General features: G+C 35.6%; 1 long non-coding RNA gene across 2 annotated transcripts in view; it reads left to right on the top strand.

Annotated features, from left to right (window-relative positions):
- The window catches only part of LOC133569810 (uncharacterized), an 84,949-nt gene that overhangs the window by 35,472 nt on the left and 23,205 nt on the right, over positions 1-26,272 (top strand). For both annotated transcript variants that reach the window (XR_009809919.1, XR_009809918.1), the window contains exons 3-4: positions 1,460-1,549; positions 9,841-10,016. This is a non-coding gene — a long non-coding RNA (uncharacterized LOC133569810). The remainder of the gene's footprint in view (positions 1-1,459; positions 1,550-9,840; positions 10,017-26,272) is intronic.

Here is a 26,272-nt window from a genome sequence, read left to right as displayed (position 1 = left end):
TAGCGACATGAAACAAAAACCTCTATGTAGGTCTCACTTAGACCTAGATTTCATACACTGACATCCTTCAGCAAAAATCAACAGGAAGTTTGCAACTCCCCCTTCAAAACAAAAGTTTTTTAAAAACACTCACCTTTGCCTCTTTGAGCTGTAATTTGACCCCCGTAACATGCTTCAAAACTCACCAAATTTGACACACACATCAGGACTGGCGAACATTGCGATTTAATAAAAAAAAACAAAAACCCCCAAACTCAAAATTGTGTTCTAGCGCCCCCTAGGAAGAAAACACAGACACAACTGCCTGTAACTTCCAGTAGGAATGTCGTAGCGACATGAAACAAAAACCTCTATGTAGGTCTCACTTAGACCTAGATTTCATACACTGACATCCTTCAGCAAAAATCAACAGGAAGTTTGCAACTCCCCCTTCAAAACAAAAGTTTTTTAAAAACACTCACCTTTGCCTCTTTGAGCTGTAATTTGACCCCCGTAACATGCTTCAAAACTCACCAAATTTGACACACACATCAGGACTGGCGAACATTGCGATTTAATAAAAAAAAAAAAAAACCCCCCAAACTCAAAATTGTGTTCTAGCGCCCCCTAGGAAGAAAACACAGACACAACTGCCTGTAACTTCCAGTAGGAATGTCGTAGCGACATGAAACAAAAACCTCTATGTAGGTCTCACTTAGACCTAGATTTCATGCACTGACATCCTTCAGCAAAAATCAACAGGAAGTTTGCAACTCCCCCTTCAAAACAAAAGTTTTGTAAAAACACTCACCTTTGCCTCTTTGAGCTGTAATTTGACCCCCGTTACATGCTTCAAAACTCACCAAATTTGACACACACATCAGGACTGGCGAACATTGCGATTTAATAAAAAAAAACAAAAAACCCCCAAACTCAAAATTGTGTTCTAGCGCCCCCTAGGAAGAAAACACAGACACAACTGCCTGTTACTTCCAGTAGGAATGTCGTAGCGACATGAAACAAAAACCTCTATGTAGGTCTCACTTAGACCTAGATTTCATGCACTGACATCCTTCAGCAAAAATCAACAGGAAGTTTGCAACTCCCCCTTCAAAACAAAAGTTTTGTAAAAACACTCACCTTTGCCTCTTTGAGCTGTAATTTGACCCCCGTTACATGCTTCAAAACTCACCAAATTTGACACACACATCAGGACTGGCGAACATTGCGATTTAATAAAAAAAAAAAAAAAACCCCCAAACTCAAAATTGTGTTCTAGCGCCCCCTAGGAAGAAAACACAGACACAACTGCCTGTAACTTCCAGTAGGAATGTCGTAGCGACATGAAACAAAAACCTCTATGTAGGTCTCACTTAGACCTAGATTTCATGCACTGACATCTTTCAGCAAAATAGATTGATGAGTTAACTCGTAATGAACGCATTAATTTGCCCGCCCCTAATTTCTTTTTCTTTTTCAGAAGGAAGCGGAAGTAAGGAAGCAAGGAACAATGGCCTCCGCTCTCTGGTCACCAAGCAACGCAGGAAGTGATCAGTGATCAGCCAATCAGGTAACAGCATCAAGTAATACATATCAAATGATTAAATACCACATACAGGTAGCAGGTTATAGTTTGCACTGTACATTATTTTAGATGTTTGTACCTTCTCGCTGTCCAACATGATGCATTATTCTAATTGGACCAGTTAGTCCCGACTAGGGTTGTACGGTATACCGGTACTAGTGTAGTACCCCTATACTAATCAATCATATTCAGTACTATACCACCTCTGAAAGGTACCGGTCCACCAGCCCCCGTCGTCGTCGCATGGTGACGTTGCTAGTTTCACGAGCAGAGGAGCATGTTCGGCAGCGCGCACACAGAGTACTTACAAGCAGAGGAAGTTTGTAGACAGGAAAGGGAGAATGGCCGCATTTTGGCGTAAAAACTAACGAAACAGGTGAAGTTATAACACCGAAACACCCTCAGGAAGAGGTGCTTGAAGACATGGCTAGCTAGCTAGCGGCTAACGTCCATCCACAGTGTTTTAGCTACTTCAAAGTCACAAATCCTGGCCTCCATGGCGACAAATAAAGTAAGTTTCTTGCAGGTATAATTATCACTGGAGGACGAGGAATAGGTAAACATGCTTGACTATACGGCGTAGGAGGATACAGTAGCTCACCGCCGTCAAAATGTAAACAAACGCCATGGGTGGATCCACACCTGACATCCACTGTAATGATACCAAATACAGGAGTGTATCTGGTCAATTCTACTATAATTACGTCGATATTTTTTGGCATCACATTTGTTAAAAAATTCATATTATGTTTATAAACTCGGGACACATAAGGACTTTGAATATGACCAATGCATGTATCGGATCGATACTTAAATGTGTGGTATCATCCAAAACTAATGTCAAGTATGAAAGAATAGAAGAATAAGTGATTATTACATTTTAACAGAAGTGTAGATAGAACATGTTAAAACAGAAAATAGCGTGACACCTACCCTTTACATCAGTATTTCTTCATCAGTATTGGTTTATTTAATGTTATATTTTAGGATCCTGTATCGGATCGATACCTAAATGTGTGGTATCATCCAAAACTAATGTCAAGTATCAAAGAAGAGAAGAATAAGTGATTGTTACATTTTAACAGAAGTGTGAATAAAACATGTTAAAACTGAAAATTAGCAGATATTAACAGTACATGAACAAGTAGATTAAAAATAATTGTTTACTGTTTGTCCTTTATAATGTTGACAAAATAATAGAAAGATAAATCCTAGCTAGGTAGCAGCTAATGTCCATGCACAGTCGGCAGTGTTTTAGCTACTTCTAAATCACTAAATCCTCGCCTCCATGGTGACAAATAAAGTAAGTTTCTTACAAGTAGCATTATCACTGGAGGAGGAGGAATAACTCAACATGCTTCACTACACACCATAGAAGGATACAAAAGATCACCTGGCGTCACAATGTAAACAAACGCCATACCTGACATCCACTGTAATGATACCAAGTACTGGAGTGTATCTAGTTGATACTACTATGATTACGTCGATATTTTTTGACATCACAACATTTGTTTTAAAGAAATTCATATAATGTTTATAAACTCAGGACACATAAGGACTTTGAATATGGCCAATGAATGTATCGGATTGATACCCAAATGTGTGGTATCATCCACTAATGTCAAGTATCAAAGAATAGAAGAATAAGTGATTATTACATTTTAACAGAAGTGTAGATAGAACATGTTAAAACATAAAATAGCGTGACACCTACCCTTTACATCAGTATTTCTTCATCAGTGTTGGTTTATTTGATATTGTATTGTATGATCCTGTAACAGATAGCTTCCTAAATGTGTGGTATCATGCAAAACTAATGTCAACTATGAAAGAAGAGAGGAATAAGTGATCATTACATTTTAACAGAAGTGTAGATAGAACACGTTAAAACAGAAAATAGCTCGACACCTACCCTTTACATCAGTATTTCTTCATCAGTATTTGTTTATTTGATATTGTATTGTATGATCCTGTAACAGATAGATTCCTAGATGTGTGGTATCATGCAAAACTAATGTCAAGTATCAAAGAAGAGAAGAATAAGTGATTATTACATTTTAACAGAAGTGTAAATAGAACATGTTAAAACAGAAAATTAGCAGATATTAACAGTACATGAACAAGTAGATTAAAAATAATTGTTTACTGTTTGTCCTTTATAATGTTGACAAAATAATAGAAAGATAAATTCTAGCTAGATAGCAGCTAATGTCCATGCACAGTCGGCAGTGTTTTAGCTACCTCTAAATCACTAAATCCTCGCCTCCATGGTGACAAATAAAGTAAGTTTCTTACAAGTAGCATTATCACTGGAGTATGAGGAATAGCTAAACATGCTTCACTACACACCGTAGAAGGATACAATAGCTCACCTGGCGTCACAATGTAAACAAACGCCATACCTGACATCCACTGTAATGATACCAAGTACTGGAGTGTATCTAGTTGATACTACTATGATTACGTCGATATTTTTTGACATCACAACATTTGTTTTAAAGAAATTTATATTATGTTTATAAACTCAGGACACATAAGGACTTTGAATATGGCCAATGTATGTATCGGATTGATACCCAAATGTGTGGTATCATCCACTAATGTCAAGTATGAAAGAGGAGAAGAATAAGTGATTATAACATTTTAACAGAAGTGTAGATAGAACATGTTAAAACATAAAATAGCGTGACACCTACCCTTTACATCAGTATTTCTTCATCAGTATTTGTTTATTTGATATTGTATTGTATGATCCTGTAACAGATAGATTCCTAAATGTGTGGTATCATGCAAAACTAATGTCAAGTATCAAAGAAGAGAAGAATAAGTGATTATTACATTTTAACAGAAGTGTAAATAGAACATGTTAAAACATAAAATAGCGTGACACCTACCCTTTACATCAGTATTTCTTCATCAGTATTTGTTTATTTGATATTGTATTGTATGATCCTGTAACAGATAGATTCCTAAATGTGTGGTATCATGCAAAACTAATGTCAAGTATCAAAGAAGAGAAGAATAAGTGATTATTACATTTTAACAGAAGTGTAGATAGAACATGTTAAAACATAAAATAGCGTGACACCTACCCTTTACATCAGTATTTCTTCATCAGTATTTGTTTATTTGATATTGTATTGTATGATCCTGTAACAGATAGATTCCTAGATGTGTGGTATCATGCAAAACTAATGTCAAGTATCAAAGAAGAGAAGAATAAGTGATTATTACATTTTAACAGAAGTGTCGATAGAACATGTTTAAACAGAAAATAGCGCGACACCTACCCTTTACATCAGTATTTCTTCATCAGTATTTGTTTATTTGATATTGTATTGTATGATCCTGTAACAGATAGATTCCTAGATGTGTGGTATCATGCAAAACTAATGTCAAGTATCAAAGAAGAGAAGAATAAGTGATTATAACATTTTAACAGAAGTGTAGATAGAACATGTTAAAACAGAAAATAGCATGACACCTACCCTTTATATCAGTATTTCTTCATCAGTATTGGTTTATTTAATATTATATTTTAGGATCCTGTAACAGATCGATACTTAAATGTGTGGTATCATCCAAAACTAATGTCAAGTATCAAAGAAGAGAAGAATAAGTGATTGTTACATTTTAACAGAAGTGTGAATAAAACATGTTAAAACTGAAAATTAGCAGATATTAACAGTAAATGAACAAGTGGATTAAAACGGTTTACTGTTTGTCCTTTATAATGTTGACAAAATAATAGAAAGATAAATTCTAGCTAGGTAGCAGCTAATGTCCATGCACAGTCGGCAGTGTTTTAGCTACTTCTAAATCACTAAATCCTGGCCTCCATGGTGACAAATAAAGTGTGTTCCTTACAAGTAGCATTATCACTGGAGGAGGAGGAATAGCCAAACATGCTTCACTACATACCGTAGAAAGATACAATAGATCACCTAGCGTCACAATGTAAACAAATGCCATACCTGACATCCACTGTAATGATACCAAGTACTGGAATGTATCTAGTTGATACTACTATGATCACGTCGATATTTTTTGACATCAGAACATTTGTTTTAAAGAAATTTATATTATGTTTATAAACTCAGGACACATAAGGACTTTGAAAATGGCCAATGTATGTATCGGATTGATACCCAAATGTGTGGTATCATCCAAAACTAATGTCAAGTATGAAAGAAGAGAAGAATAAGTGATTATAACATTTTAACAGAAGTGTAGATAGAACATGTTAAAACATAAAATAGCGTGACACCTACCCTTTACATCAGTATTTCTTCATCAGTATTTGTTTATTTGATATTGTATTGTATGATCTTGTAACAGATAGATTCCTAAATGTGTGGTATTATGCAAAACTAATGTCAAGTATCAAAGAAGAGAAGAATAAGTGATTATTACATTTTAACAGAAGTGTAAATAGAACATGTTAAAACAGAAAATTAGCAGATATTAACAGTAAATGAACAAGTGGATTGAAACTAATTGTTTACTGTTTGTCCTTTATAATGTTGACAAAATAATAGAAAGATAAATTCTAGCTAGGTAGCAGCTAATGTCCATGCACAGTCGGCAGTGTTTTAGCTACTTCTAAATCACTAAATCCTGGCCTCCATGGTGACAAATAAAGTAAGTTTCTTACAAGTAGCATTATCACTGGAGGAGGAGGAATAGCTAAACATGCTTCACTCACTACATACCGTAGAAGGATACAAAAGATCACCTGGCGTCACAATGTAAACAAACGCCATACCTGACATCCACTGTAATGATACCAAGTACTGGAGTGTATCTAGTTGATACTACTATGATTATGTCGATATTTTTTGGCATCACATTTGTTTTAAAGAAATTCATATAATGTTTATAAACTCAGGAAACATAAGGACTTTGAATATGGCCAATGTATGTATCGGACCGACACCTAAATGTGTGGTATCATCCAAAATAATGTAAAATATCAAAGAAGAGAAGAATAAGTGATTATTACATTTTAACAGAAGTGTAGATAGAACATGTTAAAACATAAAATAGCGTGACACCTACCCTTTACATCAGTATTTCTTCATCAGTATTTGTTTATTTGATATTGTATTGTATGATCCTGTAACAGATAGATTCCTAAATGTGTGGTATCATGCAAAACTAATGTCAAGTATCAAAGAAGAGAAAAATAAGTGATTGTTACATTTTAACAGAAGTGTGAATAAAACATGTTAAAACTGAAAGTTAGCAGATATTAACAGTAAATGAACAAGTGGATTAAAAATAATTGTTTACTGTTTGTCCTTTACAATGTTGACAAAATAATAGAAAGATAAATGCTAGCTAGTTAGCAGCTAATGTCCATGCACAGTCAGCAGTGTTTTAGCTACTTCTAAATCACTAAATCCTGGCCTCCATGGTGACAAATAAAGTAAGTTTCTTACAAGTAGCATTATCACTGGAGGAGGAGGAATAGCTAAACGTGCTTCACTACATACCGTAGAAGGATACAATAGATCACCTGGCGTCACAAAGTAAACAAACGCCATACCTGACATCCACTGTAATGATACCAAGTTCTGGAGTGTATCTAGTTGATACTACTATGATTACGTCGATATTTTTTGGCATCACAACATTTGTTTTAAAGAAATTTGTATTATGTTTATAAACTCAGGACACATAAGGACTTTGAATATGGCCAATGTATGTATCGGATTGATACCCAAATGTGTGGTATCATCCACTAATGTCAAGTATGAAAGAAGAGAAGAATAAGTGATTATAACATTTTAACAGAAGTGTAGATAGAACATGTTAAAACATAAAATAGCGTGACACCTACCCTTTACATCAGTATTTCTTCATCAGTATTTGTTTATTTGATATTGTATTGTATGATCCTGTAACAGATAGATTCCTAAATGTGTGGTATCATCTGAAACTAATGTCAAGTATCAAAGAAGAGAAGAATAAGTGATTATTACATTTTAACAGAAGTGTAAATAGAACATGTTAAAACAGAAAATTAGCAGATATTAACAGTAAATGAACAAGTGGATTAAAACTAATTGTTTACTGTTTGTCCTTTATAACGTTGACAAAATAGTAGAAAGATAAATTCTAGCTAGGTAGCAGCTAATGTCCATGCACAGTCGGCAGTGTTTTAGCTACTTCTAAATCACTAAATCCTGGCCTCCATGGTGACAAATAGTGTGTTTCTTACAAGTAGCATTATCACTGGAGGATGAGTAATAGCCAAACATGCTTCACTACACACCATAGAAGGATACAATAGATCACCTAGCGTCACAATGTAAACAAATGCCATACCTGACATCCACTGTAATGATACCAAGTACTGGAGTCTATCTAGTTGATACTACTATGATTACGTCGATATTTTTTGACATCACAACATTTGTTTTAAAGAAATTCATATTATGTTTATAAACTCAGGACACATAAGGACTTTGAATATGGCCAATGTATGTATAGGATTGATACCCAAATGTGTGGTATCATCCACTAATGTCAAGTATGAAAGAAGAGAAGAATAAGTGATTATAACATTTTAACAGAAGTGTAGATAGAACATGTTAAAACATGAAATAGCGTGACACCTACCCTTTACATCAGTATTTCTTCATCAGTATTTGTTTATTTGATATTGTATTGTATGATCCTGTAACAGATAGATTCCTAAATGTGTGGTATTATGCAAAACTAATGTCAAGTATCAAAGAAGAGAAGAATAAGTGATCATTACATTTTAACAGAAGTGTAGATAGAACATGTTAAAACATAAAATAGCGTGACACCTACCCTTTACATCAGTATTTCTTCATCAGTATTTGTTTATTTGATATTGTATTGTATGATCCTGTAACAGATAGATTCCTAAATGTGTGGTATCATGCAAAACTAATGTAAAATATGAAAGAAGAGAAGAATAAGTGATTATTACATTTTAACAGAAGTGTCGATAGAACATGTTTAAACAGAAAATAGCGCGACACCTACCCTTTACATCAGTATTTCTTCATCAGTATTTGTTTATTTGATATTGTATTGTATGATCCTGTAACAGATAGATTCCTAAATGTGTGGTATCATCCAAAACTAATGTAAAATATGAAAGAAGAGAAGAATAAGTGATTATAACATTTTAACAGAAGTGTAGATAGAACATGTTAAAACATAAAATAGCGTGACACCTACCCTTTACATCAGTATTTCTTCATCAGTATTTGTTTATTTGATATTGTATTGTATGATCCTGTAACAGATAGATTCCTAAATGTGTGGTATCATCTGAAACTAATGTCAAGTATCAAAGAAGAGAAGAATAAGTGATTATCACATTTTAACAGAAGTGTCGATAGAACATGTTAAAACTGAAACTAGCGCGACACCTACCCTTTACATCAGTATTTCTTCATCAGTATTAGTTTATTTGATATTGTATTGTATGATCCTGTAACAGATAGATTCCTAGATGTGTGGTATCATGCAAAACTAATGTCAAGTATCAAAGAAGAGAAGAATAAGTGATTATTACATTTTAACAGAAGTGTCGATAGAACATGTTTAAACAGAAAATAGCGCGACACCTACCCTTTACATCAGTATTTCTTCATCAGTATTGGTTTATTAGGTATTATGTTTTATTGGTACCGGTACCAAACTAATGGTATGGAAACAACAGTAGTAAGGAGGTTTAGTGACTACATTCCCAACCAAAGCATAGAAAACAGGTGAAGCATGCCGCCCATACGTTTGAAGTCTTAGACCGTGGATTCCAGGACCAGACTCTAGACAAGTAGTCTGATCTGGAGCGCCACAAGACCACCCGGGAGAAATGTGCCACGGCAATCTGCTCGGGACTCCGGCATATTTACTTGAAGGCCCTTTGATTGCCAGCTCTGACTCGCCATTAGCCGTTTTTGTGTGAAAGCCACTTCCAAGAAGCGCGGCCTCCTCGTGCGTAAAAGACCCGCGATGAAGGACTAATAAGAAATGTGACCGTTCCACTTGTGCGGAACGGCACAGCTCGTCTTTTCACTCATAATTGATGCAAACGGCACAAAGAAGCGTCCCTCTGTCCCTCTGTGCTCAAACCAGCGAGGACATCCAACCGCATCCCACAATTCTTAGCGCTAGCCAAATAAGCTTATTATGTCTTGGCGGGACATGGCAGACAAACACGTGGGTTTGAGGACGCCAGCCGTCGCAGGGCACCCGAAAGTCTTCATTTGCCTCCTTTTCTTTCTCAGATGACAGGAATGGCCTCTGCGTGCGCCTTCGCCATCTCGCCGTTCCCTACGGAGATGTTTGAGATGATGTCTGGACGCCGACGGGAAGGGGAAGTGACTGGCGTCACGTTGAACTGTTTACAGTCGGGTCTGGCTTTTATTTTGCCTCGTCCTTCACTTAAAGTGAAGAATGCACGGTAAGTCTGAAAAAGAAAGACATCTTTTGTCTTTTTTTTATTGTTTATAAAGTCAGTAAATACGTCCCTGGACACATGAGAACTATGAATATGACCAATGTATGATCATGTAACTACTTGGTATCGGATCGATTCCTAAATGTGTGGCATCATCCAAAACTAATGTCAAGTATGAAAGAATAGAAGCATAAGTGATTATTACATTTTAACAGAAGTGTAGATAGAACATGTTAAAACAGAAAATAGCGCGACACCTACCCTTTACATCAGTATTTCTTCATCAGTATTGGTATATTAGGTATTATATTGTATGATCATGTAACTACTTGGTATCGGATCGATTCCTAAATGTGTGGCATCATCCAAAACTAATGTCAAGTATGAAAGAAGAGAAGAATACGTGATTATTACATTTTAACAGAAGTGTAGATAGAACACGTTAAAACAGAAAATAGCGCGACACCTACCCTTTACATCAGTATTTCTTCATCAGTATTGGTATATTAGGTATTATATTGTATGATCATGTAACTACTTGGTATCGGATCGATTCCTAAATGTGTGGCATCATCCAAAACTAATGTCAAGTATGAAAGAATAGAAGCATAAGTGATTATTACATTTTAACAGAAGTGTAGATAGAACATGTTAAAACAGAAAATAGCGCGACACCTACCCTTTACATCAGTATTTCTTCATCAGTATTGGTATATTAGGTATTATATTGTATGATCATGTAACTACTTGGTATCGGATCGATTCCTAAATGTGTGGCATCATCCAAAACTAATGTCAAGTATGAAAGAATAGAATAAGTGGTTATCAGATTTTAACAGAAGTGTAGATAGAACATGTTAAAACAGAAAATAGCGCGACACCTACCCTTTACATCAGTATTTCTTCATCACTATTGGTATATTAGGTATTGTATTGTATGATCATGTAACTACTTGGTATCGGATCGATTCCTAAATGTGTGGCGTCATCCAAAACTAATGTCAAGTATGAAAGAATAGAAGCAGAAGTGATTATTACAAATTTAACAGAAGTGTAGATAGAACACGTTAAAACGAAAAAATTGCGCGACACCTACCCTTTACATCAGTATTTCTTCATCAGTATTGGTATATTAGGTATTATATTGTATGATCATGTAACTACTTGGTATCGGATCGATTCCTAAATGTGTGGCATCATCCAAAACTAATGTCAAGTATGAAAGAATAGAAGAATAAGTGATTATTACATTTTAACAGAAGTGTAGATAGAACATGTTAAAACGAGAAAATAGCGCGACACCTACCCTTTACATCAGTATTTCTTCATCAGTATTGGTATATTAGGTATTATATTGTATGATTCTGTAACTACTTGGTATCAGATCGATACCTAAATGTGTGGTATCATCCAAAACTAATGTCAAGTATCAAAGAAGAGAAGAATAAGTGATTATTACATTTTAACAGAAGTGTAGATAGAACACGTTAAAACAGAAAATAGCGCGACACCTACCCTTTACATCAGTATTTCTTCATCAGTATTGGTATATTAGGTATTATATTGTATGATCATGTAACTACTTGGTATCGGATCGATTCCTAAATGTGTGGCATCATCCAAAACTAATGTCAAGTATGAAAGAATAGAAGCATAAGTGATTATTACATTTTAACAGAAGTGTAGATAGAACATGTTAAAACAGAAAATAGCGCGACACCTACCCTTTACATCAGTATTTCTTCATCAGTATTGGTATATTAGGTATTATATTGTATGATCATGTAACTACTTGGTATCGGATCGATTCCTAAATGTGTGGCATCATCCAAAACTAATGTCAAGTATGAAAGAAGAGAAGAATACGTGATTATTACATTTTAACAGAAGTGTAGATAGAACACGTTAAAACAGAAAATAGCGCGACACCTACCCTTTACATCAGTATTTCTTCATCAGTATTTGTATATTAGGTATTATATTGTATGATCATGCAACTACTTGGTATCGGATCGATTCCTAAATGTGTGGCATCATCCAAAACTAATGTCAAGTATGAAAGAATAGAAGAATAAGTGATTATTACATTTTAACAGAAGTGTAGCTAGAACATGTTGAAACAGAAAATAGCACGACACCTACCCTTTACATCAGTATTTCTTCATCAGTATTGGTATATTAGGTATTATATTGTATGATCATGTAACAACTTGGTATCGGATCGATTCCTAAATGTGTGACATCATCCAAAACTAATGTCAAGTATGAAAGAATAGAAGCATAAGTGATTATTACATTTTAACAGAAGTGTAGATAGAACACGTTAAAACGAGAAAATAGCGCGACACCTACCCTTTACATCAGTATTTCTTCATCAGTATTGGTATATTAGGTATTATATTGTATGATCCTGTAACTACTCGGTATCAGATCGATACCTAAATGTGTGGTATCATCCAAAACTAATGTCAAGTATGAAAGAAGAGAAGAATAAGTGATTATTACATTTTAACAGAAGTGTAGCTAGAACATGTTAAAACAGAAAATAGCGCGACACCTACCCTTTACATCAGTATTTCTTCATCAGTATTGGTATATTAGGTATTATATTGTATGATCATGTAACTACTTGGTATCGGATCGATTCCTAAATGTGTGGCATCATCCAAAACTAATGTCAAGTATGAAAGAATAGAAGCATAAGTGATTATTACATTTTAACAGAAGTGTAAATAGAACACATTAAAACGAAAAAATAGCGCGACACCTACCCTTTACATCAGTATTTCTTCATCAGTATTGGTATATTAGGTATTATATTGTATGATCATGTAACTACTTGGTATCGGATCGATTCCTAAATGTGTGGCATCATCCAAAACTAATGTCAAGTATGAAAGAAGAGAAGAATAAGTGATTATTACATTTTAACAGAAGTGTAGCTAGAACATGTTAAAACAGAAAATAGCGCGACACCTACCCTTTACATCAGTATTTCTTCATCAGTATTGGTTTATTAGGTATTATATTGTATGATCATGTAACTACTTGGTATCGGATCGATTCCTAAATGTGTGGCATCATCCAAAACTAATGTCAAGTATGAAAGAATAGAAGCATAAGTGATTATTACATTTTAACAGAAGTGTAGATAGAACATGTTAAAACGAGAAAATAGCGCGACACCTACCCTTTACATCAGTATTTCTTCATCAGTATTGGTATATTAGGTATTATATTGTATGATCATGTAACTACTTGGTATCGGATCGATTCCTAAATGTGTGGCATCATCCAAAACTAATGTCAAGTATGAAAGAAGAGAAGAATAAGTGATTATTACATTTTAACAGAAGTGTAGCTAGAACATGTTAAAACAGAAAATAGCGGGTCACCTACCCTTTACATCAGTATTTCTTCATCAGTATTGGTATATTAGGTATTATATTGTATGATCATTTAACTACTTGGTATCGGATCGATTCCTAAATGTGTGGTATCATCCAAAACTAATGTCAAGTATGAAAGAAGAGAAGAATAAGTGATTATTACATTTTAACAGAAGTGTAGATAGAACATGTTAAAACGAGAAAATAGCGCGACACCTACCCTTTACATCAGTATTTCTTCATCAGTATTGGTATATTAGGTATTATATTGTATGATCATGTAACTACTTGGTATCGGATCGATTCCTAAATGTGTGGCATCATCCAAAACTAATGTCAAGTATGAAAGAATAGAAGAATAAGTGATTATTACATTTTAACAGAAGTGTAGATAGAACATGTTAAAACAGAAAATAGCGCGACACCTACCCTTTACATCAGTATTTCTTCATCAGTATTGGTATATTAGGTATTACATTGTATGATCCTGTAACTACTTGGTATCAGATCGATACCTAAATGTGTGGTATCATCCAAAACTAATGTAAAGTATCAAAGAAGAGAAGATTAAGTGATTATTACATTTGAACAGAAGTGTAGATAGAACATGTTAAAACAGAAAACAAGCAGATATTAACAGTAAATGAACAATTAGATTAATATTAAATTTTTTACAGTTTGTCCTTATTAATGTGTAGAAGATAATAGGTGTTTAATTGACACAATTTGTTACTGCAGACTAATTAGGAGTCTTTGTTTGTTTACTTACTAAGTACTAAATGACAATAATTTACATATGTTTCATGTACACTAACATTTTTTTGTTACAATAAAGACAATGACATTTTTTGTGGCGCCCTTTATTTAGAAAAGTATAGAAAAGTATTGAAATACATTTTTGTACTAAAATATTAGTATCGGGACAACCCTAGGGTGGGTCTATCCATCCACTGTAACGATACCAAGTACAAGTGCCGTACATAGTCGATACTAAAATGATTACATCAATATTTTTTATCATCATTCAATCTTTTGTCTTTTTTTTTTTTTTTGTATTGTTTATAAAGTCAGTAAATACGTCCCTGGACACATGAGAACTTTGAATACGACCAATGTGGTATCGGATCGATTCCTAAATGTGTGGCATCATCCAAAACTAATGTCAAGTATGAAAGAATAGAAGAATAAGTGATTATTACATTTTAACAGAAGTGTAGATAGAACATGTTAAAACAGAAAATAGCGCGACACCTACCCTCTACATCAGTATTTCTTCATCAGTATTGGTATATTAGGTATAATATTTTATTGGTACAGGTACTAAACTAATGGTATGGGGACAACAGTAGTGAATATGGGGCGGTATAGCTCGGTTGGTAGAGTGGCCGTGCCAGCAACTTGATGGTTGCAGGTTCGATTCCCGCTTCCGCCATCCTAGTCACTGCCGTTGTGTCCTTGGGCAAGACACTTTACCCACCTGCTCCCAGTGCCACCCACACTGCTTTAAATGTAACTTAGATATTGGGTTTCACTATGTAAAAGTGCTTTGAATTATATTTATATAGCGCTTTTTCTCTAGTGACTCAAAGCACTTTTACATAGTGACACCCAATATCTAAGTTACATTTAAAGCAGTGTGGGTGGCACTGGGAGCAGGTGGGTAAAGTGTCTTGCCCAAGGACACAACGGCAGTGACTAGGATGGCAGAAGTGGGAATCGAACCTACAACCCTCAAGTTGCTGGCACGGCCACTCTACCAACCGAGCTAAACCGGTTAAAAAAATGTACATATTTATATAATATTTACATGTTTATATAGTATGTAACTACAAGCTTCATTCACAGGCAGAGTCCCATTGCTTTTATGAGCGGTCGAGCGAGTCAAAAGCCGAAAAAAATAAATAAATACATTTTTTTAATTTATTTTTTTATTTGTGGCGGCCGTATTTCTTTTGTGGCGGGCCGCCACAAATAAATGGATGTGAGGGAAACCCTGAACTATGTTTATGTCCGTTAATTTGAATGGGAATTTTCTTGCAATTTAAGGGAAAACCATTAATATGTGTTAATATTGATATTAACACAATTGTCTTAGGTGATATGAATGGGTTGGTGTTGGAATTTTTGGAATTGGTTAAAAAATGTTGATGTAGTAACAGTTTGAATTGAGAATGGGTATTTCGGAATTCCTGGAATTTCAGGTAAATTGGTAACTTTTCTGCAGAAAAATAAATCTTTGTTGTCCCAACGAGGAGAAGGTATAATTATTGGAATTGTTTGAAAAATGTGGTCTGTAGAAAACTTTCCAGAAAGAGGTGAAAATAGGGCTTTGGAAAACCGGGAATTTCTGGAAATGATTTAAACTTGAAAGAGTGGAGTGTGTGGATGTTGGAATGGTTCAAATGGGATGAAAAATGTGGAATATGCTGGACATTGTATATTCTCTTTCATTGTCAATGTGGGGAAAATTCCTGGAAAAGCGGGAATTTGGGGAAAGGGAAAACATGTTTTGGAAGAGTTGTGTGTGTGGATGGTGGAAAGGTTGGAATCGGGTAAAAATGGTGCAAAATTTTGAGTATTTTGGGCATCGTAGAAGTGTGAATATGTTCATTAATTTGAATATGAATTTACTTGAAATTTAGGGAAAACTACAAATTTGTATTAATATTGATACTAGCACAATTGTCTTAGGTGATATGAATGGGTTTGTGTTGGAATTTTTGGAATTCGTCTAAAAATGTTGATGTAGTAACAGTTTGAATTGAGAATGGGTATTTTCGGAATTCCTGGAATTTTAGGTAAATTGGTCATTTGTATGCAGAAAAAAAGGAATGTTTGTTGTCCCAACTTGGAGGGATGTTTTGAAGGTGGAATCATTTAAATTGGTTGAAAAAAAAATGTGGTCCGTAGAAAACTTTCCAGGAAGAGGTGAAAATAGGGCTTTGGAAAACCTGGAATTCTGGGAAATTCTGGAATTTTTTTAAACTTGAAAGTGAGTGGAGTGTGTGGATGTTGGAACAGTTCAAATGGGATGAAAAATGTGGAATATGCTGGACATTGTATATTCTCTTTCATTGTCAATGTGGAGACAATTCCTGGAAAAGCGGGAATTTTGGGAAAGGGAAAACATGTTTTGTGTTGTGTTCGAAATATTGGAAGAATTGTGTGTGTGTGGGTGGTTGAAAGGTTTAAATCAGGTAAAATGGTGCAAAATTTTGAGTATTTTGGGCATCGTGGAACTATGAATGTCTATTAATATGAATGAGAATTTACTTGGAATTTGGGAATTTTGAGAAAACTAGAATTTTTGATCCATATTGATACTAGCACAATGGTCTTAGGTGATATGAATAGCTTGGTGTTGGAATTTTTGGAATTGGTTCAAAAAATGTTGAGGTGGTAACAGTCTGAATTGAGAATGGGTATTTCGGGATTCCTGGAATTTTATGTAAATTAGTCATTTGTACGCACAAAAAATGAATGTTTGTTGTCCCGATTAGGAGGGATGTTTTGAAGCTGGAATGATTGGAATTGGTTGAGAAAATGTGGTCTGTAGAAAACTTTTCAGGATGAGGTGAAAATAGGGCTTTGGAAAACCGGGAATTTCTGGAAATTATTTAAACTTGAAAGAGTGGAGTGTGTGGATGTTGGAATGGTTCAAATGGGATGAAAAATGTGGAATATGCTGGACATTGTATATTCTCTTTCATTGTCAATGTGGAGACAATTCCTGGAAAAGTGGGAATTTGGGGAAAGGAAAAACATGTTTTGGAAGAGTTGTGTGTGTGGATGGTGGAAAGGTTGGAATCGGGTAAAAATGGTGCAAATTTTGGAGTATTTTGGGCATCGTAGAAGTATGAATATATTCATTAATTTGAATGAGAATTTTCTTGAAATTTGGAAATTTAAGGGATAACCATTAATTTGTATTAATATTGTTACTAGCACAATTGTCTTAGGTGATATGAACGGGTTGGTGTTGGAATTTTTGGAATTGGTTAAAAAATGTTGATGTAGTAACAGTTTGAATTGAGAATGGGTATTTTTGGAATTCCTGGAATTTTAGGTAAATTGGTCATTTGTATGCAGAAAAAAAGGAATGTTTGTTGTCCCAACTTGGAGGGATGTTTTGAAGGTGGAATCATTCAAATTGGTTGAAAAAAATTGTAGTCCGTAGAAAACTTTCCAGGAAGAGGTGAAAATAGGGCTTTGGAAAACCTGGAATTCTGGGAAATTCTGGATTTTTTTTTTAACCTTGAAAGTGAGTGGAGTGTGTGGATGTTGGAGTGGTTCAAATGGGATGAAAAATGTGGAATATGCTGGACATTGTATATTCTCTTTCATTGTCAATGTGGGGAAAATTCCTGGAAAAGCGGGAATTTGGGGAAAGGGAAAAGAAGTTTTGGAAGAGTTGTGTGTGTGGATGGTTAAAAGGTTGGAATTGGGTAAAATGGGTGCAAAATTTTGTGTATTTTGGGCATCGTAGAAGTGTGAATATGTCCATTAATTTGAATATGAATTTTCTTGAAATTTTGGAATTTAGGGAAAACTACAAATTTGTATTAATATTGTTACTAGCAAAATTGTCTTAGGTGACATGAATGGGTTGGTGTTGGAATTTTTGGAATTGGTTAAAAAATGTTGATGTAGTAACAGTTTGAATTGAGAATGGGTATTTTCGGAATTCCTGGAATTTTAGGTAAATTGGTCATTTGTATGCAGAAAAAAAGGAATGTTTGTTGTCCCAACTTGGAGGGATGTTTTGAAGGGGAAATCATTTAAATTGGTTGAAAAAAAAATGTGGTCTGTAGAAAACTTTCCAGGAAGAGGTGAAAATAGGGCTTTGGAAAACCTGGAATTCTGGGAAATTCTGGAATTTTTTTAAACTTGAAAGTGAGTGGAGTGTGTGGATGTTGGAACAGTTCAAATGGGATGAAAAATGTGGAATATGCTGGACATTGTATATTCTCTTTCATTGTCAATGTGGAGACAATTCCTGGAAAAGCGGGAATTTTGGGAAAGGGAAAACATGTTTTGTGTTGTGTTCGAAATATTGGAAGAATTGTGTGTGTGTGGGTGGTTGAAAGGTTGGAATCAGGTAAAATTGTGCAAAATTTAGAGTATTTTGGGCATCGTGGAACTATGAATGTCTATTAATATGAATGAGAATTTACTTGAAATTTGGGAATTTTGAGAAAACTAGAATTTTTGATCCATATTGATACTAACACAATTGTCTTAGGTGATATGAATAGGTTGGTGTTGGAATTTTTGGAATCGGTTCAAAAAATGTTGACGTGGTAACAGTCTGAATTGAGAATGGGTATTTCGGGATTCCTGGAATTTTATGTAAATTGGTCATTTGTACGCACAAAAAAGGAACGCTTGTTGTCCCGATTAGGAGGGATGTTTTGAAGCTGGAATGATTGGAATTGGTTGAAAAAAAATGTGGTCTGTAGAAAACTTTCCAGGAAGAGGTGAAAATAGGGCTTTGGAAAACCTGGAATTCTGGAATTTTTCAAAAACTTGAAAGTGAGTGGAGTGTGTGGATGTTGGAATGGTTCAAATGGGATGAAAAATGTGGAATATGCTGGACATTGTATATTCTCTTTCATTGTCAATGTGGAGAAAATTCCTGGAAAAGCGGGAATTTTGGCAAAGGAAAAACATGTTTTGTGTTGTGGTTGAAAGGTTGGAATCAGATAAAATGGTGCAAAATTTGGGGTATTTTGGGCATCGTGGAACTATGAATGTCTATTAATATGAATGAGAATTTACTTGAAATTTGGGAATTTTGAGAAAACTAGAATTTTTGATCCATATTGATACTAGCACAATGGTCTTAGGTGATATGAATAGCTTGGTGTTGGAATTTTTGGAATCGGTTCAAAAAATGTTGAGGTGGTAACAATCTGAATTGAGAATGGGTATTTCGGAATTCCTGGAATTTGATGTAAATTGGTCATTTGTACGCACAAAAAAGGAACGCTTGTTGTCCCGATTAGGAGGGATGTTTTGAAGCTGGAATGATTGGAATTGGTTGAAAAAATTGTGGTCTGTAGAAAACTTTTCAGGAAGAGATGAAAATAGGGCTTTGGAAAACCGGGAATTTCTGGAAATTATTTAAACTTGAAAGTGAGTGGATGTTGGAATGGTTCAAATGGGATGAAAAGTGTGGAATATGCTGGACATTGTATATTCTCTTTCATTGTCAATGTGGAGACAATTCCTGGAAAAGCGGGAATTTGGGGAAAGGGAAAACATGTTTTGGAAGAGTTGTGTGTGTGGATGGTTAAAAGGTTGGAATCAGGTAAAAATGGTGCAAATTTTGGAGTATTTTGGGCATCGTAGAAGTGTGAATATGTCCATTAATTTGAATACGAATTTTCTTGAAATTTTGGAATTTAGGGAAAACTACAAATTTGTATTAATATTGATACTAGCACACTTGTCTTAGGTGACATGAATGGGTTGGTGTTGGAATTTTTGGAATTCGTCTAAAAATGTTGATGTAGTAACAGTTTGAATTGAGAATGGGTATTTTCGGAATTCCTGGAATTTGATGTAAATTGGTCATTTGTACGCACAAAAAATGAATGTTTGTTGTCCCGATTAGGAGGGATGTTTTGAAGCTGGAATGATTGGAATTGGTTGAAAAAATGTGGTCTGTAGAAAACTTTTCAGGAAGAGATGAAAATAGGGCTTTGGAAAACCGGGAATTCCTGGAATTTTTTTTTAAACTTGAAAGTGAGTGGAGTGTGTGGATGTTGGAATGGTTCAAATGGGATGAAAAATGTGGAATATGCTGGACATTGTATATTCTCTTTCATTGTCAATGTGGGGAAAATTCCTGGAAAAGCGTGAATTTGGGGAAAGGGAAAACAAGTTTTGGAAGAGTTGTGTGTGTGGATGGTTAAAAGGTTGGAATCGGGTAAAATGGGTGCAAAATTTTGAGTATTTTGGGCATTGTGGAAGTGTGAATATGTCCATTAATTTGAATATGAATTTTCTTGAAATTTTGGAATTTAGGGAAAACTACAAATTTGTATTAATATTGATACTAGCACAATTGTCTTAGGTGACATGAATGGGGTTGTGTTGGAATTTTCGGAATTTGTCTAAAAATGTTGATGTAGTAACAGTTTGAATTGAGAATGGGTATTTTCGGAATTCCTGGAATTTTAGGTAAATTGGTCATTTGTATGCAGAAAAAAATGAATGTTTGTTGTCCCAATTTGGAGGGATGTTTTGAAGGGGGAATCATTTAAATTGGTTGAAAAAAAAATGTGGTCTGTAGAAAATTTTCCAGAAAGAGGTGAAAATAGGGCTTTGGAAAACCGGGAATTCTGGGAAATTCTGGAATTTTTTTTAAACTTGAAAGAGTGGAGTGAGTGGATGTTGGAACAGTTCAAATGGGATGAAAAATGTGGAATATGCTGGACATTGTATATTCTCTTTCATTGTCAATGTGGAGACAATTCCTGGAAAACCTGGAATTTTGGGAAAGGGAAAACATGTTTTGTGTTCGAAGTATTGGAAGAATTGTGTGTGTGTGGGTGGTTGAAAGGTTGGAATCAGGTAAAATGGTGCAACATTTTGAGTATTTTGGGCATCGTAGAACTATGAATGTCTATTAATATGAATGAGAATTTACTTGAAATTTGGGAATTTTGAGAAAACTAGAATTTTTGATCCATATTGATACTAGCACAATGGTCTTAGGTGATATGAATAGCTTGGTGTTGGAATTTTTGGAATTGGTTCAAAAAATGTTGAGGTAGTAACAGTCTGAATTGAGGATGGGTGTTTCGGAAATTCCTGGAATTACAGGTAAACCAGTAATTAGTACACAAAAAACAAAGGAACGTTTCTTTTCCCAATTAGGAGGGATGTTTTGAAGCTGGAGTGATTGGAATTGGTTGAAAAAATGTGGTCTGTAAAAAAAACTTTCCAGAAAGAGGTGAAAATAGGGCTTTGGATAACCGGGAATTCCTGGAATTTTTTTTTAAACTTGAAAGTGAGTGGAGTGTGTGGATGTTGGAACGGTTCAAATTGGATGAAAAATGTGGAATATGCTGGACATTGTATATTCTCTTTCATTGTCAATGTGGAGAAAATTCCTGGAAAAGCGGGAATTTTGGGAAAGGAAAAACATGTTTTGTGTTGTGTTCGAAATATTGGAAGAATTGTGTGTGTGTGGGTGGTTGAAAGGTTTAAATCAGGTAAAATGGTGCAAAATTTTGAGTATTTTGGGCATCGTGGAACTATGAATGTCTATTAATATGAATGAGAATTTACTTGAAATTTGGGAATTTTGAGAAAACTACAATTTTTGATCCATATTGATACTAGCACAATGGTCTTAGGTGATATGAATAGGTTGGTGTTGGAATTTTTGGAATTGGTTCAAAAAATGCTGAGGTGGTAACAGTCTGAATTGAGAATGGGTGTTTCGGGATTCCTGGAATTTTATGTAAATTAGTCATTTGTACGCACAAAAAAGGAACGCTTGTTGTCCCGATTAGGAGGGATGTTTTGAAGCTGGAATGATTGGAATTGTTTGAAAAAATGTGGTCTGTAGAAAACTTTTCAGGATGAGGTGAAAATAGGGCTTTGGAAAACCGGGAATTTCTGGAAATTATTTAAACTTGAAAGAGTGGAGTGAGTGGATGTTGGAATGTTTCAAATGGGAGGAAAAATGTGGAATATGCTGGACATTGTATATTCTCTTTCATTGTCAATGTGGAGAAAATTCCTGGAAAAGCGGAAATTTGGGGAAGGGGAAAACATGTTTTGGAAGAGTTGTGTGTGTGGATGGTTGACAGGTTGGAATTGGGTAAAAATGGTGCAAATTTTTGAGTATTTTGGGCATCGTAGAAGTATGAATGTCTATTAATTTGAATGAGAATTTTCTTGAAATTTGGAAATTTAAGGTATAACCATTCATTTGTATTAATATTGTTACTAGCACAATTGTCTTAGGTGATATGAATGGGTTGGTGTTGGAATTTTTGGAATTGGTTAAAAAATGTTGATGTAGTAACAGTTTGAATTGAGAATGGGTATTTTCGGAATTCCTGGAATTTTAGGTAAATTGGTCATTTGTATGCAGAAAAAAAGGAATGTTTGTTGTCCCAACTTGGAGGGATGTTTTGAAGGTGGAATCATTCAAATTGGTTGAAAAAAATTGTAGTCCGTAGAAAACTTTCCAGAAAGAGGTGAAAATAGGGCTTTGGAAAACCTGGAATTCTGGGAAATTCTGGAATTTTTTTTAACCTTGAAAGTGAGTGTAGTGAGTGGATGTTGGAACGGTTCAAATGGGATGAAAAATGTGGAATATGCTGGACATTGTATATTCTCTTTCATTGTCAATGTGGAGACAATTCCTGGAAAAGCGGGAATTTTGGGAAAGGGAAAACATGTTTTGTGTTGTGTTCGAAATATTGGAAGAATTGTGTGTGTGTGGGTGGTTGAAAGGTTGGAATCAGGTAAAATGGTGCAAAATTTTGAGTATTTTGGGCATCGTGGAACTATGAATGTCTATTAATATGAATGAGAATTTACTTGGAATTTGGGAATTTTGAGAAAACTACAATTTTTGATCCATATTGATACTAGCACAATGGTCTTAGGTGATATGAATAGCTTGGTGTTGGAATTTTTGGAATTGGTTAAAAAAATGCTGAGGTGGTAACAGTCTGAATTGAGAATGGGTGTTTCGGGATTCCTGGAATTTGATGTAAATTGGTCATTTGTACGCACAAAAAAGGAACGCTTGTTGTCCCGATTAGGAGGGATGTTTTGAAGCTGGAATGATTGGAATTGGTTGAGAAAATGTGGTCTGTAGAAAACTTTTCAGGAAGAGATGAAAATAGGGCTTTGGAAAACCTGGAATTCCTGGAATCTTTTTTAAAACTTGAAAGTGAGTGGATGTTGGAATGGTTCAAATGGGATGAAAAATGTGGAATATGCTGGACATTGTATATTCTCTTTCATTGTCAATGTGGAGACAATTCCTGGAATAGCAGGAATTTTGGGAAAGGCAAAAATGTTTTGGAAGAGTTGTGTGTGTGGTTGTTATTTAAGTCCCAACTAAAACTCATTTATATACTCTAGCCTTTAAATAGACCCCACTTTTAGACCAGTTGATCTGCCGTCTTTCCCCCTCTCCTACGTGGAGGGGGGCTGGGGCACAGGTTTGGTGGCCACGGATGAAGCGCTGGCTGTTCAAGGTCATGAACACTCGCCTGTGCATTGCTTGAGGATGGTCTCCTGCTGGTCCCACTATGGACTGGACTCTCACTATTATGTTGGATCCAGTATGGACTGGACTCTCACACTATTATGTTAGATCCACTATGGACTGGACTCTCACTATTATGTTGGATCCAGTATGGACTGGACTCTCACACTATTATGTTAGATCCACTATGGACTGGACTCTCGCACTATTATGTTAGATCCACTATTGACTGGACTCACACTATTATGTTAGATCCACTATGGACTGGACTCTCACTATTATGTTAGATCCACTATGGACTGGACTCTCTCACTATTATGTTAGATCCACTATGGACTGGACTCTCACTATTATGTTAGATCCACTATGGACTGGACTCTCACTATTATGTTAGATCCACTATGGACTGGACTCTCACACTATTATGTTAGATCCACTATGGACTGGACTCTCACACTATTATGTTAGATCCACTATGGACTGGACTCTCACACTATTATGTTGGATCCACTATTGACTGGACTCACACTATTATGTTAGATCCACTATGGACTGGACTCTCACACTATTATGTTAGATCCCCTATGGACTGGACTCTCACACTATTATGTTGGATCCACTATTGACTGGACTCACACTATTATGTTGGATCCACTATGGACTGGACTCTCGCACTATTATGTTAGATCCACTATTGACTGGACTCACACTATTATGTTAGATCCACTATGGACTGGACTCTCACTATTATGTTAGATCCACTATTGACTGGACTCACACTATTATGTTAGATCCACTATGGACTGGACTCTCACTATTAAGTTAGATCCACTATGGACTGGACTCTCACTATTATGTTAGATCCACTATGGACTGGACTCTCGCACTATTATGTTAGATCCATTATGGAGTGTACTCTCACTATTATGTTAGATCCACTATGGACTGGACTCTCACTATTATGTTAGATCCACTATGGACTGGACTCACACTATTATGTTAGATCCACTATGGACTGGACTCTCACACTATTATGTTGGATCCACTATGGACTGGACTCTCACTATTATGTTAGATTCACTATGGACTGGACTCACACTATTATGTTAGATCCACTATGGACTGGACTCTCGCACTATTATGTTAGATCCACTATGGACTGGACTCACACTATTATGTTAGATCCACTATGGACTGGACTCTCACACTATTATGTTGGATCCACTATGGACTGGACTCTCACTATTATGTTAGATTCACTATGGACTGGACTCACACTATTATGTTAGATCCCCTATGGACTGGACTCTCACTATTATGTTAGATCCACTATGGACTGGACTCTCACTATTATGTTAGATCCACTATGGACTGGACTCACACTATTATGTTAGATCCACTATGGACTGGACTCTCACACTATTATGTTGGATCCACTATGGACTGGACTCTCACTATTATGTTAGATCCACTATGGACTGGACTCACACTATTATGTTAGATCCAATATGGACTGGACTCTCACACTATATGTTGGATCCACTATGGACTGGACTCTCACACTATTATGTTAGGTCCACTATGGACTGGACTCTCACACTATTATGTTAGATCCACTATGGACTGGACTCTCACACTATTATGTTAGATCCACTATGGACTGGACTCTCACACTATTATGTTAGGTCCACTATGGACTGGACTCTCACACTATATGTTGGATCCACTATGGACTGGACTCTCACACTATTATGTTAGATCCACTATGGACTGGACTCTCACTATTATGTTAGATCCACTATGGACTGGACTCTCACTATTATGTTAGATCCACTGTGGACTGGACTCTCACTATTATGTTGGATCCACTATGGACTTGACTCACACTATTATGCTGGATCCACTATGGACTGGACTCTCACTATTATGTTAGATCCCCTATGGTCTGGACTCTCACACTATTATGTTAGATCCACTATAGACTGGACTCTCACTATTATGTTAGATCCACTATGGACTGGACTCTCACTATTATGTTAGATCCACTATGGACTGGACTCACACTATTATGTTAGATCCACTATGGACTGGACTCTCACACTATTATGTTGGATCCACTATAGACTGGACTCTCACTATTATGTTGGATCCACTATGGACTGGACTCACACTATTATGTTAAATCCACAATGGACTGGACTCTCACACTATTATGTTAAATCCACTATGGACTGGACTCTCACTGTTATGTTAGATCCGTTATGGACCGGACTCTCACTATTATGTTAGATCCACTATGGACTGGACTCTCACTATTATGTTAGATCCACTATGGACTGGACTCTCACTATTATGTTAGATCCACTATGGACTGGACTCTCACTATTATGTTGGATCCACTATGGACTTGACTCACACTATTATGCTGGATCCACTATGGACTGGACTCTCACTATTATGTTAGATCCCTTATGGTCTCGACTCTCACACTATTATGTTAGATCCACTATAGACTGGACTCTCACTATTAAGTTAGATCCACTATGGACTGGACTCTCACTATTATGTTAGATCCACTATGGACTGGACTCACACTATTATGTTAGATCCACTATGGACTGGACTCT

The sequence above is a fragment of the Nerophis ophidion genome, linkage group LG15, assembly GCF_033978795.1.
Source record: "Nerophis ophidion isolate RoL-2023_Sa linkage group LG15, RoL_Noph_v1.0, whole genome shotgun sequence".
Classification (NCBI taxonomy): Eukaryota; Metazoa; Chordata; class Actinopteri; order Syngnathiformes; family Syngnathidae; genus Nerophis; species Nerophis ophidion.
This window is presented reverse-complemented; position numbering and strand designations above follow the sequence as displayed.